Source organism: Phodopus roborovskii, unplaced genomic scaffold, assembly GCF_943737965.1.
Source record: "Phodopus roborovskii unplaced genomic scaffold, PHOROB, whole genome shotgun sequence".
Lineage (NCBI taxonomy): Eukaryota > Metazoa > Chordata > Mammalia > Rodentia > Cricetidae > Phodopus > Phodopus roborovskii.
This window is the reverse complement of record NW_026125397.1, coordinates 12,024,955-12,043,232: the sequence shown is the minus strand read 5'-3', so window position 1 is coordinate 12,043,232 and position 18,278 is coordinate 12,024,955. Positions and strand designations below refer to the sequence as shown.

The window sequence follows — 18,278 nt, the reverse complement described above, 5'->3', positions numbered from 1 at the left end:
TAGCACTTGAAAATGCTCAGCAGGTCTAGTAGAGACAGGACTGAGAAAGTACAATGGCACAAACCTCTAAGCCCAGTACTTGGGAGGCAGAAGCAGGAGGATCAGAAGTTCAAGCAAGGCCAGCATTGGCTACCTAGTGAATTTGAGGTTAGGGTGGATTACATGAGTCTCCTTCTCAAACCCCTAGAATCTCAATAAGAAAGAAATAAGGGAAGGGAGGGAGGAAGGGATGGAGAGAGAGACGGTTGGAGGGAGGGGACTATTATAGTAATAAAAGCCTAGAGAAAGCTCCTAAAACTTTTACAATAATATATTTTTTAAATATGTGGTAAAAAAACATGAAAATTGTTATAACCATCACCAAGTTCGAACAGGTCATGATGCCATTACTAATTGACTAAATCAGCATGAAATGGCTACTGACAGACTCAACAACTGTCAGTCAACCTCTAAACTCTATCCTCTGGGAAACAAGATGCTGGAAATCTGTATCTAGATGAAATGAATTTCAAGTTGGAAACAACTGGATAATGCACAGCATTAGAGGGATAAACTGCTATAGATTACCCCAGAGCCTGGCCAAGTCCCCTTTCCAGTCTTGCCAGCATGCTCATGATGCAGCTGCTAATTTGTCTGCTAATAGCTCACAACTGCTAGCTCATCTTCAAACTTGACCTGGACCTAAATAGGGACTACCTTTTCTAAAGATACTGCGACTGCCCATCTTCACAAATAGAAACATCTGAAGCCAGTGACCTGTGGGTATGGAGTGGCAAAAGCTGACACTGTCTGTGACACAGTTCATTCTTCAGAGATCTTAGAGTCACGCAGCTGCAGAAGGCTCCAACTGAGGCTGTCCCAACTATATTCTGTTCCATCCCACCTGCCTCCTTTCTCCCGGATGCACTTTCTAATAAAGCATACAAAACAAAACCCTTGCCTCAGGCTCTGCTTCTAGGGAATAGGACCCAAAATAAAACATACTTCTGATGGTCATGAAGTTTGGGTATTACGTAGCAATTAGAAGACTCGGGCTATTAACAAGTAGAGTAAATATCAGGTGTGAACATTAGTTAATGTCTTGGTTTTAGTATCTTTGGGGTTGAGGCTCTTTTATTGAGAAAGATTTCTTTTCCAAAGGCGATAAAGTCCCAGTGGACAATCTTTGTGTTTATCTGGCATTTATTTTTCAATTGAAGTAATGGTCAAATTTTGAGTTGTCTCTCTGTGAAATGTTTGTTTTTCCATGTGAAATATAAATAATTTATTTGCTTAACCACCGTTCTCTGAAGACACCCTCTGAGAACTAGTGGTTTATAGGTCCCTGTCACTTCTGACACATCTTGAGACAAGGAACTTATGAGGGGGTGCTTATGAGGGGGATTGTGTTCTTGGAAACTCATTCATGGTAGGGAAGACACACTCCTAGTTTTCTGGAGCAGAGGCAGTACATCGTGGTGGAAATGCAGAGGAGTAAAACAACCAAGACAGTGAGAGGAAGTGGCTAGAGCTTCATAGTCTCCATCTAGTGCATGACCCTAACCTAACATGACTCTCCCACTAGGGCACCTGGCCTCTGACCGGCCCCTGTCCCAGCAACTGCTGGTAGCACCAAGCTGGAACATGCCTTTGACACTTGTGTCTTTGGGGTTGGGGGGTATTGTATATATAAACTGTCCTTGAACCATATACTATGTCACTATTCAGGAACAGGAGGGTACCAGGCTGTACCTATCTTTTCAGAGCTTAGGTTGTCTCCGAACCTCTCTCCGTTTGTCTGCAAAGGAAAGAACAGGGTGTGCTGATGACAGGGTGGGAAAACAGTGGCTTTTGAAAGGGAGGTGATCTGAGTGGCTCCCCAAGTAAAATCAGCAAACAAACATATTGTCTATAGAGAATTTAAAACAGAGGTGATAGCAGTAAATAAATAAGCCGACAACCCCGAAAATCATCATGCTGGAGATAATTTCAGCCAGCGAGTTCTCTTTCTTTTGCCATCACTGATTACAAAAGCAAGTAGGGGTTGCAGGATTCATTTTACCCATCATTTCCAAAGGTTTCAGTCCATCTTTGTGGTAAAGCACGACAGATTGGCTTCTTCTACTGTGCTGGGAGCCTATGGCTACAGGTCTTTGATTTGGCAGTGGACCAAGAAACAGAGGAAGTAACCCTGAAACATGAGCAGGTACAGTCTTCAATGGCCTATCCCTAAAAAATGTACTTTTACCAAACAGATCCCAAAGGCTCCTCATTCCCAAAATGGCCCCATAAACTTGGGGTGGAGCTGCAATAACATATTACTGAAGGGAGCCTCAATCTCGTTGCTAGGGTCTCTTGGATAGCCAGGCGTGGCTCTTCCTCAAGGTTGGAGGTCACAGAAGCTTCCACTATCACTTTAGGGGTGGCTGGAAATGGGGGTGTTAGAGTAACTTAGTCCAACACAACCTGGAGAGTCTCTGCCCCCGACGACCCCAGAAGAGCCTGGTAAGTTATTTATGATCTTATCTTCGTTTGTTGGTTGGTTGTTTGCTGTGTTTGGGGTACTGTTGCAGGAATTAGACGTACACTAAGAATTTCTATCTTTTTAATCATGAACATTTTATGTAGTGAGAAGGTGCTCTGGGCAAAGAAGAAAAGAACAGATGGGAAGATGATAAAATCACCCTTTCTGCACGTTGGAGATGATCTTGTGTGGGCTCAATGGTGTTGATCTCTTAACCCGTGCTGGCAGAAGATTTAAAGACATAGACCAAGTGTTCATTCCTGGGGATTTGGAGGTAGCACATTGCTTATGTTTTTGTCAGTAAAAAGAGATAATTAAGGCTCTCAGCAACTATAGACTTCTTCTTACTTGGTGAGCTTACAAAACACAGTGATGCATTTTCAAACTTTTGCAACTCAACTTGAGAAGTTAGCCTGCCATCTGCATTATTTCTCAGTAGCAGTTAGAGTAATCACACATGTTACTTTCCTAATTTTGGATTTATTGAGACTATAATGTGATACAGTAACTGTGAGATATTTAAAAAAACATCAAATCCATCTTATGTGCTGAATAGAATTACATACATGGAGTGTTTCTTTGGGTAACTAGGAATAAAAGCAAAGGTATGGGAAGTTGTTTGCCAGAACTCAATATACATTTGTGCCATCTGATCTGCAGCTAGGAATTACTTGTGAATATTTAAATCAATAAAAAGTCAAATTAAAAATTTGGTGGGTTTTGTTTGTTAGTTTGTTTATTTGTTTGTTGTTTTTGTTTTTTTATGCAGCTCAGTCTGGCCTCAAGCCTGTGATCTTTCTTCATCTATCTCCCAAGGGCTGAGGTTCTAAGTGTGTACTACCACGTTTGGCTAACTCGTTTTTATCATAAAACAACTCATGGCTCAGATAGAAACGAAAGTAGTAGTAGAGAGAATCTTCATGTGTCATTTGCCCAGTCAGCCCTGATAATCACATTCTATATAACCACAGACCGATGACTGAAGCCAGGAAATTGATGCTAATATCTGAACACTGAGATTTTTCTATACTAGTTTTATTTATTTGCAGGGTATTGTTAGGATTTGGATCTGAAATATCCCCAAAAGGCCATCTATTTAGGACTTTGTCACTAGCCTCTTAGCACTACTGAGAGATGGTATGGCCTTGTTGGAGGCAATAGGTCATCAAGGATTTGTCCTTGATGATCTACTGATAACTCACATTTTGCTTTCCCTATTTTGTCTTCTAAGCTATGCTTCATCACATGTCCTCAACAGGATGCTAAGTGCCATCATAGGCTGTGTTATCCACAACACACTTAAAGTTGAACTTCTGGTAGACTTCTTCAAAAATAGTATTTTGACCTGTCTGGGCATGGGTTTATTTTGGCTTTTTGGGTGTGTGGTCTTTTGAGTTGATTGAGTCTACTGGCTAGCACCTTTCACTAAATTTGGAGTATTTCCAATCATAATTTTTTGGATGATACTTTTAGATGAATTTTGCTTATTTATATAATTTAATGAATGTTTTTAGCATATTTAAGGGCCACGTTAGAATAACACGTTAGAATGCTGTCATTTTAAAAATGTGTTCCTTCTAGATGTTTGTTGTTTCTCTGTATTGTCTCTCATGCCTTCTTGTGAGTTGCATAAACTTTCTGAATTCAATTTCATCTTAATTTCCCCAGAGTGCTTTTACTTCTCTCTCCATATATATTCTACTGCATATACTTCACCGTCACAGTCCATTAACACCTGTAGTTTATCATCCTAGGGGAGGCAGAAAATTCATCATCATTTAAATCTTCCTCTATTTGGAATGCTTGTTTTACATGTTACTCCACATACACTAGTACCATATCAGACACAGTTATAAAGTTTGTTTCCAAATATTAAACATAGCTTTTTAAGACAAAGGAAAGGAATGACCTATCATTCTATTCTCTTGAGTTTACCTTTTCTATTGTCATTTCTTTATTCATAATGTTCCAAGTTCTTTATCTTTTTCTTTACAACTGGAGAATCTCCTTCAACAAATTCTCATCGAAAATGTTTACATTTCAACCATATTCCTGAGGAATATTTGTGTTAGATATAAGTTTTTAGTTGATTATATATATATATATATATATATATATATACACACACATATATGCATGTACAAACATATGTGTATTATATTGTATATAAATATATGTATATTGATGTGTATATATATTAAATGAATTTTAAAAATAAAGATATATGTTGACAAATATAGAATCATTATACACACACAGTTAAGCATTTTGAAGTAGTACCTTTTGGCTTTTATAGTTTCTAGAAAGACACTGACCATCATTCAAATCATTCATCCTCTATAATCAAAGTGTTACTGTCACCTGGTTGCTTTCAAAACTTTCTTATTTTAAATCTTCATAAATATTATTATGACATGTCTAGGCATGGATTTATTTTGTTTTGTTTTGAGAGGGTCTGTTGCATTGATTGAGTCTACTAGCTTGCATCTTTCACTAATTTGGAGTGTTTTCAATAATAAGTTCTTTATTCAAAAAAAGTTTATAGACCCTCACAACTTCTCATTTTTTCTTGGAGTTTATATCTTGTGATATAAATATTAGACCATTTTGTTGTTGTTTACATGGCCCTGGTATTCTGTTCTTCTTCAAAAAATAGTGAAAACTATTGTTCAGATTGGACAATTTCTATTGACACACCCCAAATTCCTCAAATCTCTATTTTATATACTCTTTGTCAGTTCTAAAATTCTTATTTTATCCTTTGTATCTCCCATTTCTTTGCTGAGACTGTCTACTATTTTCCCTTCATTTTAACAGCATTTGAAATTATTTGCTGAGATATTTTTAGAGTATTGCCTTAATATTCTTTCACGCAACTTTAACTTTCACACAATCTTAGTAATGGAGTAGAGTTTTCTTTCTTTTCTGGGTTAATACTTTTCATGATCCTTGCTAGAATGAATCCTTTTGAATTGGCTCACAACTACTTTGAATTCTACTTTAAATGTTAAATTTTAGCAATTAGGTAAGCCTTTGCCTGGTTTTGTTTGTTTTGGTTTTTTTGTTTTCTTTTGGCTTCTTGTAGAAATCAATGTAGTTTTCAGTGTCTTACCGTGTTCGTTGTCACTTCACCTGTGTACATGTGACCTGTAGTTTTCAGCATCACAGATACAGCTTAATAGAGGCTGGGATTGCTTTAACTCATGCTTCAGGGGATACAACTCATCATGGCAGTGGTAGGCATAGAGACTGGGACTTTGGCTGTGACATTAGGGTCTCAAGGTTTTGCTTGTTCACATGTCAGTAGATCAAGAATCAGAGAGATCTTGGACGTGATCCAGGGCAGGATTGAACCCTCAGTGCTCTCCAGTGGCTGACTTCTTCTAGAAGGCCTATCTTACAAAAGGTCTCACAGCCTCTCACAACAGCATTGGGGTCAAAATATCCAAACACATGGATGTGTAAGGGACATTATCTCCAAATAAGAGCATATTTTGCATTATAACATTAAAGAAAAGTCATTTTTAAACAATGTGATAAAATACTGCTATAAGGGTTAGCATGGTGGTCCATGCCTAAGCTGAGGCAAGAAGATTAAGAAAAAACTGAAAAGCAACATTAAAAAAGAAACCTTGTTGCTAGTTTTGGATTTATGAAAATTAACAACAAAATATCAAGCCCTGTCCAGACATTGTGTTACTTGGCCTTTCCTCTGCTCAGGCAATCGTCAGGATGAGGCTCACAGATTTTCCAGTCATGGAAGAGGAATAACTATGGAACTCTGCCTTTAATCTTCTTACCGTTTATACAAAAAGAGAGGACTCTCAGGTGTAGTCCTGAAAGCAGGTGGGGATGTGGGGTCCAGTGCAAGCCACATGAGGGGCAACTTCAGGCGGGAACAAGGGAGACAGAGTTCTGAGACAGAGAGTAGTGACAGAGGACAGCAAGCACTTAGGACGTTGATGTGGAGGTCCTGGGAGCCGAGGGAGAGCTGTACCTATCAAAACCTCTTGCTGGGATCTATGGGAAGCCGATACCAAAAGACAGAGGTGACCAGGACAAAGTCTACTGTGTCATGCTGTCCTGATAGTGTCTCCTCACAGCCACCCCCCAGACAGCTATTCTTTCCTAGGTTACAACTTAAAGGAGCAGCTCCTCCTCTTATTTCTTACAAAACAAAACAAACAACAAACAAAAAACCCTTTTCTCTTTTTGTTTTATTGCTTTCAATTTCCTACATGATACTCCAGTCACATCATTTCTGTCACATGCTCTCCCCCTCCAGCTCTTCTTCTGCCACCTACTCATTCTCATTTCATGACGGCTTTCTCTCTATTATTGTTACATACACATACTCACATATATGTATATAACATCTAAGTACAACCTCATGAGTCCATTAGCATTCCTCATACCTTATTTCTTATACCAAATTTTTCTAAAATTCTCAGATTTCACACTGATATTGTCAAGCTTTATTTATCCCTGATGAGAGGGTTCCCATGGTCATATTTGATGCATATATATTTTTATAAACAACATCTTATCAGAAACAGAATGTAGAGAGTTTAACGGGGTCATTTTGAGGAAAGGAATATAGCCATGTCAGAGTAAAAGAAACATACTACAGCAATGATGAAAACCAATAGCACTATGTGAGTGTCCTTCCTAACCGGACACAGCAAGGAACCCAGTATTGGTTTCTAGCTTTGTTAAATGGCGCCAGGGTGTGGTTTGAAGTCATTGAATGGGAGTCATGTGAAACTAGGTAGGAATTTTGGTTCGGTCATTTACTGGTTCCATTACCTGGGAAACATGACAGAAGCTCTCAGCTTCAACAGAATGAAAGCAATCTCAATGCCTATCTTGCAGAGTCACTACTAGGATTAAATGAGACGCTATTTATGTGTAAGGAGCTTAGCATCATGCCTGGCACATGATGGATATCACCTTCCTTTCCTCTCTCTGCTTTGTAATGCCATCTCTTTTACTGGACGTCTTCCAGCCCTTCTCCTGTCCTTCATCCGTGATGCTGGCCACATGCCCTCTCCACCTTCTTTCTTCAAGAAAGCCTCAAATTGCTGCAGTCATCATGTGTTCAAACAAACGAAAATATAACCGAATGTTCTTAAATTAATTCAAAGCAACACAACGGGGGAAAGTGGAAAAGCAGGTTCCTGTAGTTCCCACATTTGTCCACTAGATTCATCAGTTAACGGTTGACTCACATTCACTTTACTGACCCTGTGCTCATGTTTGTTTTACAGTGTTTATCTTCATTCCCAATTATTCTAACCCACGGAAAGCAAGCAAGGCCCTTTATAAAATCAAGCATGAAGTTTCAATTTTCACATGAGTCATACTTGTGAATAGTCTCTTCTTTTGTCTTGGGCTTGGCACATGCTACAAATCAAAAGAGGATGGGCAGTGCTCTGTGCGTGTAAACAGCTGGCACAGGGCTTAGCTGAGAGCAGAGAGGAATCTGAAGATCCTTTCAGTGTGTGTGTGTGTGTGGGGAACAGCATGAGGAAGAATCGAGTTACACCCAAGGGAAGGATTTACTGATTTATAAATATGATAAACCACCTTTAAGACTGCCCCCTTTGAACCTGCTGAGTGCCTTTCAGAGGCGGATTCCAAGGCACTTCACTCACAGTCAGCCTCAGGACCTTTGGGATGGAGTTAGTATTTTCATTTCATAGTTAGGGGAACAGATGTAAGGAGAGACTTATTCGAGAACAGGGACTAAGTCCCGACTAAGCGGATACTCCAGAACACAGACCAAATCCACCCTCTAGGCTACTCCTGCCCTACACATTTATTTTTTAAAAGGAAAGTATTGACTTCAACTGTAAACTCAGGTAAGCGCCAGGATGTATCTGTTCCTACCTGTCCGAACACGAGTTTGAAGCCTTACATGCTGTTTCACTGGCAGGATCTTGAGATAATTAGCTCTGAGTGTTTAAAGTGCCTCGTGTAGGGGATGAGAGAGATGGTAAGATCAAGGTTCTTATCAGTGCTTAGACTCTGCTCTGTGCTCGTCTAGCTGGGTGGTGGCCCACAGGGAATGGTTCTGTGCTGCAAGAAGTGAATAAGTTCATTAGTTGACCTGGTTTCAGGATGCAGAAGTGGCTCAAGAGTGAGAACTGATAGAATTCAGATCAGGTCATTTGGGATCTGCACAAGAGAACCTCATACATTATGTACGCAGACCAGTAGAAAGCACAGAATAGGCTCGCCCACTGGAGAAAGGGCTATATTCTCAGAAACAAAATAGGCTCGCCAGACAGAGAAGGTCATAGAAAGTCAGGACTGAGGGCTAACAAGTGGAATTGCAAAGAACACTTCAAGAGATAGAAAGGGAATGCAAATTCAACACGCTAATGTCCTAATGAGAAAAGCAAAGCAAGACACATCGGTTTCTAAATAGGGATCTGTATCTATTTGATCATCTGGCACAGGTAACAAAAACTAATGTGCCACTGTCGATCTTTAATATAAACATCTCCATTTAAACTAGCAGTTGTATAAATGTTATAGTAACAACTGTTTACTCACACAGGTCGCTGTATTAATAAAGCCTTTCCTCACACCCCACCCTATCTCCAGACCCGCTTTTGACACGAGCACATAACTTGCACTCAAATGCTGCCATCAGCCCGAGCTGGCTGTCCATCCCTTTAAGTCTGGATGATGTGGGAACAGGAAGTTCTATTTACTCTTTGGTGTGAACAGAACAATGATGGACATTGAGGATGTCCTCCACTCTCAGTGTTGACCACAGCAAGAAAACATTCCCACAGGAATATTTATAAAGCCAATGCTTTCGTTTGTGACCGTCCAAGTGGATTTTCCTGTGTGATCTTTAAAGAACCAAAGAATTAACATGCTGGTTAATGGATAAACCCCATAGAGTCTGGCAGGTCCATAAGGCCCTTGTTCAGATAAACCCCTGGCCTAACAGCAAAAAGGAGATCATTCTTGAGTAATGCCTTGGCAAAGGGGAACACACCCGCCGGAAGCCTTGTGATTCTACAGTGTCCAGTTGTGCCATCGAGTGGTGCTGATCCCCACTTTCTGAGAAAATGGAATCTTCAAGCCCAGATGTGAAGCTCTGTGTTCCAAGGGGACTGTGGGACTTGGTTGCTCTGTTCAGCATGATCCAGCTGTGGGACAGTCACAAGACAGAGCCACAGTTTTAATGCTTGTTTGTGCCCCCGTGTAGGAACAGACAAGATATCATTTGTTACTGCAATTGTTTTGTGTAATTATTTGACACCATGCACTAGGAAAACAGTCACTGAGTGCAACTAGGATTTTGTTTAGAAATGGATTCTGTAGTTGTTTTTATTGTTTTAACTTTTTCTGAATTGTTATAGACCTTTGAGGGAAGAAATCCTAACTTGGTCACATAAATCCTTACAAATGGCTGGGTTTTTGTTTGTTTGTTTGTTTGTTTGTTTGTTTTTTTTTTTTACAACTTCCCATACAGGATCATCATTCTCTTCAATTAAAGTGATTTCCTCTTAAGGAAACAGGTGGGGGGACATTTGAGTGCAAAAGAAGAAAAGAATCACCAATCAATCATATGTAGGAATTGATCCCTTTTATTCATAAGGGTTGAAAGAAGCATTCAAAGCTTACAGTGAATACCTGGGACTCTGTGTGAGATAACCTATCATTTATTATTACAGGGCCACACAATGGCATTAGGAAGACAATATGTGCTGAAACAGATAGCTGTGTGTCGGCTTGATACTTAACTGGGAATAATAGTCCTGCATCATTTTACAGTTCACTCGGACAGCTAAGCGGTCCAAATTTTACTTGTTTGTTTTTTTACTGGAAAAATTTCTAGTTCTGTTGCCTAGGCTGGGTCTCGAGTAGTCCTGACTCCCAAGAGCTGGTGCCACAGGCAAGTATCACCATATCTGTTTCAAAACTTTGAAATAAGTAGTTGTGGTGGTTTGAATGAAAGTGGCCCCCAAAGGCTGCTAGGGAGTGGCATTACCTGAAAGGGTTAGGACATGTGGACTTGTTGGAGAAGTGTGTCATTAGGGTGTGGGCTTGAGGTTTCAGAAGCTCAAGCCAGACCCAATGTCACTCTCTCTTCCTGTTGCCTACAGATCCAGATGTAGAACTCTCAGATCCTTTTCCAGAACCATGTCTGTCTCCATAATTCCGCCACTATTGCACTAAATCTCTGAAACTGTAAAGCTAGCTCCAATTAAATGCTTTCCTTTATCAGAGTTGTGGTGGCCATGGCATCTCTACATAGCAACAGTAACCCTGTTGAAGATAACATGTATGCATGATTCTCTATAAGTGCTTAATCAATATCTTATTTAAGAGAACTAAATTGTTCCTGAAACAATTGACTCTATTTTGATGTGTTTATGAGAAAAGAAAAGAGAAGGAAAGGAAGCAGGAAGGGAGTAAGGAAGAAAATCTGAGTATAATTTAAGACATAGCTAAAGAGTTAGAATTGCAAACATTGCATGCAGTAAATGCTTAGCATGTCTATTTTTCCAAAGTAATAAATGAACTATATGCCTAGAATAAAATTCAATTCAAGCATTTAAGGCTCCCTGAAGCAATTGAAGAGTTCTTTCATATCTGGCAGGATGCCTGGTACAGCATAGTGTAACATGTGTTGAATGGATGATGGTGGATTCTAATTGGAAATATCACTGCTATGATCTAGCAAAGGTGTTTTCAGACTCCTTCAGCCCTCAAGGGAAAGTAGGATAGCAAATTAAGGTTACTGTTTGCAACTACACTATGGCTCAGCCAGTAAGAACACTTGCTGTTCTTTCAGAAGACCTGAGCTCAGTTCCCAGCATTAGTCTCAGGAGGCTCACAACCTTTAGTAATCTTTTGTAACTCTAGCATCAGAGAAACTGACATCTTTTTTCTACCCTCATAGGCATCCATCTTCACACATGTGACAGATATCTACTCATACATATGAATAAAAGTAAAAATAGATCCTAAAATGCTTACTGTTCATGATTACTTTACCAAAGAGATTGCATTATATACAATTGAAAACATGGTTGGATTTTGGACTTAGATAAAGTCAGCATGACTGGAACTTTACCTACTTACATATAAAAGGAATGAAATAGTGCTTACTATATATAATACATTAATATGACATAATATGTATTACAAATATGTGATATATCTGTACTGTGTGTATAGTAAGTTTTGATGGCTTAGGAGGAAGTCTTTTTTTTTTTTTTTTTTTTTTTTTTTTTTTTTGTCATATCAGAGCATTTTGTAGTAATGGCTTTCTTTTTTAGAGGCAAACACTATTCTTCCCCCAGTCACTTTTCAAAATTGCTTGACTATGTTGGTTCTCATGGGTAGGAAATGGTAAGTGTCCTTGCCAAATAAACACAGGCTATTAAAGTGACCCTGCTGGTAAGTTGGCAAACTTCTGAAAAATCATCTTTATTGCGTAAATAAGAAGGGAGACAATGGTTAAAAACCGAGGTTTCTCAGCACACAATGAAGGCTGTGTACAGTTTATGTTTTCCTTGTCTTTTCCCCTCTCCCTGATAGAGTGGTAACAAAAGCAGAGCTTTCCCACTTTGTCCCTAAGACAGGGGTTTTATGTCCATTGAGGGCAACTCTGCACCTTATCTAAGTCTCTCACCACAGGCCACTTAGTCAGGGAAGCTCTGCTCCCCTGTCCTGGGCAGGAAAGAGGGGCCACAGCTAGGACAAGGAGCTGGTCTCTGCTTCAATGCATCTGACAGTTTTGCAAAAAGAAAGATGTTTACCTCTCTTTATAGCTGATCCCTCCTCCTTTTATAATTCCCATGGCTGAAGTTATTTATTATAGCATGGCTGACTGTCTGGGAAGGAGCCATGCTGCCCCAAAACTTAAAAAGCAAAGAGGGAGAAGTCCCCAGTAACTCTACCTGCAAAAGAGTTTCTTCCTTCTCTACAAAGCAAATGTGTGCTCGCTCAAGCACATTTACACAGCGGATTCACTGCAGGGGCATGTTAGAGTGGATGATTTAAGTGAAAGAACTTGGGCTGAATTTCTTATGCACCTATACCTGTTTTGGTTTATTGACTATACTGTCAACTTGACATTTATTATTAATAATTGATAGTTGGCTTAAAAATAAATTGTCACCATTTTGTGTCATAATAATTGGTTTTAAAAAAGTGGGGGGACTTCTGTCATTATGTTTTAAAAGCCTGGTGTACATAGAGCAAGTTGCAGGACAGCCAAATCTACACAGAGAAATCTGCCTCGAAAAACAAAACAAGTATTGTATGAAAAAAAAATCTATTTTCAATAAAAGAAAAAAAATAATTGTAGCAAACATCAAAACTGCTCATGGTCTACTTTACCACTGACAGTGAAAGAGAGAAAGGAAACTTTGTGCAGAGCTGAATTCTGGATAGGATGCAGGGTGTGTTTTAGAAAGATTTTCTTAATCAGCGGGATTAATCCTGACTTTCAACTCCAGATAAGAATAGGATATCCCATAAGAAGGATTTACAGCATGTGAGGGAGTCAGTTTCTTCAACCAGGAAAGGCTCCCAGGGTCTTAGTTACAAACAGTACATTTACTAGTGATTATGTCTATTTCCTGTATAGAATGAAATATCAAAACAAATACTTGAAAAAGTCTAGAGAAGTGAACCAAAGGACAAAAGTTTAGTAGAAGAAAGAGGAATGGCCAGTTTCCAAAGATCTTATACAGCTTGGAAAATTGAATAAAGTATGTGTGAGAGTTTAAAATTAATCCCTGACAAATGCTGACACATTTGCATGCACACATGTACACACCACACACACACACACACACATGCATACACACACACACACACACACACACACACACAGAGCTCACAAACAATAATAGACAAACTGCCTAGAAATATGTCGTTTTAGTCCCGTTAAGGGTCAATAGTAACATTGTAAAGCAAGTAACTAGAGTTTGAGTAGTTGGGGCTAGATCTAGAAGGCCTCTGGATGGTATTAATTGTGTGTAATTCTCTACAGCCCTTTCTAATTGTTTAAGAAGTGTGAGACTCCATTCACAATGAAATCACTTAGCCATCTGCATCTCACACAATCGACTTCAAACAGAAACAAGACAAAAATCTCTTGGAAGAATAAAAGACAAAAGCCAGATTCACCTTTTGGGAAGATGGAACATGTTCCACTTCCAGTAAATTTGATAACTCGCAACTCTGAATATCAAAGCTGCCACACCAGCCACCCACCTGCACTGTCACAAGTAGATTCACTTAAATCAATTGGTACACTGCACGGCCAAGTGTCTGCCTGTGTTGGCAGCTTTTAGTCTTGATAAAATTAAATTCTGTCATCAATACAACCACACCGAACTTTGTGCAGCAATAAACTGGCTACATCTTATGAAATACTTCAATGAGTAAGTTAAAACAAAAACAATATTCACCAAACAAAATATTTCATCAAATCTGTGCAGCCACCCACCAGAATACAGAATGAGTCATTTGGATGGAATTAAAAAAAAAAAATGGTAAAAGTCAATTGCATTGCATGTAGCTAACTTAATCAGCAAGTTAGTTGATTTTTGTTTTCACTTTTTTCTTTTTTCCATTTTCATATGTGTGCATGTTTACATATACGGGGCATACATATTTGTGGATATATGTACCCATGGAGTTCCAAAGTTGATTTGGGGAATTGTCCTCTAACATGCTAACTCTTTATGCAGTGAGGTAAGGTCTCTTAGTCAAACCCAGAATTCCCTGATGCTGTTAGTATCCCTAGCCATCTTATGGGATATTTGGTCTCCATCTTCTGAGGCTTACCCAGCTGATAAGGTTTCAAGCACTTACAAGGGTTGTGGGGATCTGAACTCTAGTCCTCATGTTTGTATAGCAAGCTCTTCACCACTGGACCATACCCTGCTTCTTCTTCCACGGTTCATTGTGTTTTGGCACTATATAAGAATTATCTTGAGCCCATAAGTCATCACAATCAAGCAAAAAGATCCTCCTACATTGCACGTTGGCCAAATATACCGTTTAATGCTCCTTTTTTATTCCAACTGAATCCATCTGAATGAGATCCAGATGCAGTCAGTATTAGCAAATGGTTAGCAGTGATTTATTGGGTAAGAGAGATATATCTTATGCTTCACATATAACAAAGGTCTTCCTCAATGTTCTAACGCCTTTAATAAACTACATGATTTTCTTCCTGAACCATATTCCTAACAAGTCATCAATCATCAAAACCAGAAACTATAGAGAAAATATGTAAGCTTTTTTTGTCTCCATTTTTTAGAAGGATTCTCAAGCAACATCAAGAATTGGCCACCAAGACTCAAAAGTCCAATGTAGCACATTGTCTCAGGAGGGAAGATTGTTTCCAGGTTAAGCAGACAGAACTGGCTACACTCTGGCCCGACCTTCCTCCATCCTTTTACAAGACTGGTTTACAATAGACTGAATCATTCTGTGTGGAATTCTTTTCAGATTCAGTCAGTTGCTGCATAAATATTGCTTCCTGAACAGAAAGGCCTTCATGAACCATCCTATAGAACCTAACACACAAGCACTGCTTCCTGTTTTTTTACCCTGCATTAGTCTATATGGTTATGACTTCCTGTTTGTTGGTTGCTTCTTTAACTAGCATGCCATGTACTCAGGGTAATAATATAGTTTTACTCAATGCACTAACCCATTCGTACCTGGAACGAGGCTTGGAAAATAGTGTTCCCCTTCAGATAGATGTTTGCTTCATGAGTTTATAAAGAGCTACAAAATGGTGCCTCGCCTAGAGTGTCAGAGGGTTGTCATGCTGTTATGAAATTTTACAATGTATTGCCCTCAAACCTTGTATGTATGACTCATAGGCAGGGCATTAAAACACAACATCTGGAGGATTTTCTCCCGCACTGTAGGAGAATCAAGGCTGATGGGTGCATTCCATATTCTTCTTGCTGCTATGACACAACAGATAAAAATAATGACTTAAAAGATGAAAGACATACCTTTACTCATAGACTCAGAGGCCCCAGTGTCTATATAAGCCTGCAACAGAGATTCTAGCACAGCTGCAACAGTCAGGATGTGCAGAGCTCAGACTGGAACCAGAGGTAGATATACTCTTCAAAGCCTGGGTCCCATTGACCTACCTCTGCTAGCCAGATCCCACATTGCAAGGGTTCCACAATTCCCTAAAGCAGCAGCACCATCTGGGGTGTAGTGTTCAAAACATGGGTCTCTGGGAACCAATTCACATTCAAACCTAAGTCGTCGATTGTAAAGGAATAACTGTAGCTTAAACAAAGGTTAAAAAGGCCAAGTTTACATTCAAAGTCTATCAGAGGAAGGCCTCAGTAGATTTTACAGGGTTCTGTTACTATCCCTGCCTCCATTCTGAAGTCAAATGACTTGTCTTTAAGTACAGGCAATCATTTTGCCACTCTGCTTTCTTCGTTTTGTTTGTCCCAGAATGTCCTTTCCACCTCTCCCAAGCTTCCCAGCATCCTTTGGCATTATGGCTCACAGAAGTTCCATCCCATATGCTGTCAAGGCCTTCTACAAGAGGCGTGCATTTCCCGTAATCACCAGTCATTGGGGCTGGAATTTCTATTCAATGTCTCCTCCTGTCCTCTCTGTTGTCTTGCGGGAAGTTCGGATTGCTTGCCCATGAGCCTTAGGTTCGCTTCCAGACTAAGCAGATGTGTCCCTCCGTTTCATTCATCTCATCTCCACCTAGTTCCCAAGCCCAAAGTTTACCAGTTACTTTCAGCTGCAGGGTGCACATCTCAAGAGGGGCAGAGAGGGCTGGGGGTGGCAAACATCAAATTCTAGGAAGGGGAAATGTTAACGTCTGAAAAGGATCCCACCTCTTAGTGCCTCTGAATTGCTGGCATCTCAGTAACCCTTTGAGAGTCAGCCTGGCAGCCTGACAGCAGCTTACATTATTCTGTCATACCTGATGCCATGTGCAGCATAAGCCTGGAATTTACTCCGCTCCACACCAACATTTGATGAGTGAGTAAATGCGTGCACGGGAAAACTTTCTCTTCCCATATAGCTTGAGCATCCCCGATCCCAGGTTTGAAACACACATCCTTAAGGCAGGCTATAAAATACCTTCATCTTTAATCCTTAGTCCCCTCAGCAGCCACCCACACCCTCTGACCAGGCATTTATCTCAGGGCACAAAATGCCTTTTGCCCACTGATCAAAGGCTGTGGAGAGGGGAGGCAGGAGCAGCTGTGCTTGGATCCTGCCCACACCCTTCCTGCGTCTAGCAGCCCACCCCAGGGGCTATTATGTTTGCACAGGCTAAGCCCAGTCCTCCTCCAACCCCTCCCTCTGGGTCCTTCCTTGCAGACACTCTGTGGGCCTGAAGGGACAGTCCCTGGCCCTGGAGCCTGCTTTCAGCATTTCATTGTCCCAAGGCAAGGTGTAGATAGCCACCAGCATTCCTTTCCCCTTTCCTGGGACACTGATAAGGCAACGAAAACAGTTCTCTATTTTCCCAGCAAAAGCTGACTTGGAGGCCAGTGATAACCCGAGCAGAACTTGCTTTTTGGAAAGAAATGTGGTGGGGGAAGGGAAGGCTAAATGGTCAAGTACTTCTTATGACAGTGCCCCCGGCCCAGTCTCAGAGCCTCATCTCCTGTCCTTCAGGGAGAGCAACGAAAGATTTTGCTTTAGATTGTCTGGGCCACCTACAGCCTTTCATGGGACACACTTACCCGGAGTGCCCCTTACAGACCAGAAGTAGAGAGGGAGGCCGATAGAATGCCTTCTCTTTAAGCACGGTGGCTCAGGCCTGTGATTCCAACCCTGTGGAGGCTGAGGAGGGAGGATGTCAAGTCCCAGGGTAGAGTGGGCTATCTGACAAGATGCTGCTTACAAACAAACAAACAAAAACAAAACATAAAACCCCAAAGATTGCCTTCACGTGCAGTCAGCACAGTCTGACAGTCAGGGAACCTGCAGAAGACTAAACCAGGCCCCCTGAATGCGGGCCTTAGGTGGGGGGTGTGGGCAGTCTATGGAGACTCTGACAGTGGAACCCGTATTTATTCCTAGTTCGTGAATGGAGTTTGGAAGCCCATTCGCTATGTAGGAATGTTCTCTCGGTCTAGATATACAGGGGAGGGCCTAGGTTGTTCCCCAAATGATGTGACAGACTTTAATGATCCCCATGGGAGGCCTCACCCTCTCTGAGGAGTGAATGGGTGGGGTGGCAGGGAGATGGTGGTGGGAATGGATGGATGGGAGGGAGAGGGAACTGAGATTGATATGTAAGATAAGATTGTTTTTAATTTAAATAAAAATTTAGATAAATAAGCCTTAGCCTGGTTTGAGTGTCAGAGTTATACTGACTTTGTGAAAAGAATTTTGAGGTTTTCTTCCCTTCTTCTCTTTTCTGTTTTGTAGCATCTGAGAGAGGCACAAGAACAGATTTGCTGAATAAGACTCCAGTGGCATGGACATTGAGACCGGCAAGTGACAACTGGGATCTCATGAAACTAAAAAATGATGCAGAGCAAAGATTATCATCATTCAAGTGAAGAGGCCGCCTACAAGATAATAATGGTAATTATCAGCTTACATCTTCAGAGGGTTTGTGTCTAGAACAACAAAAAACAAATCAAAAAACTAAACACTAAGAAAGTAATAACTCAATTAAAAATTAAGGCATGAAACTTGTTAGTGTTCTAATGCCATCTAGAGCTACCATGACTATGTCAACTTTATGCAGAAAGGTGTTTAATTATAATTT

General features: G+C 40.4%; 1 protein-coding gene across 1 annotated transcript in view; it reads left to right on the top strand.

The window, feature by feature from the left end:
- Window positions 1-17,165, top strand: part of Tpd52l1 (TPD52 like 1) — a 304,489-nt gene extending 287,324 nt beyond the window's left edge. The window contains exon 9 of the mRNA XM_051175490.1: window positions 17,154-17,165. The gene's annotated coding sequence lies outside the window, so the exon portion shown is untranslated. The remainder of the gene's footprint in view (window positions 1-17,153) is intronic.
- Window positions 17,166-18,278: the final 1,113 nt, after the last annotated feature.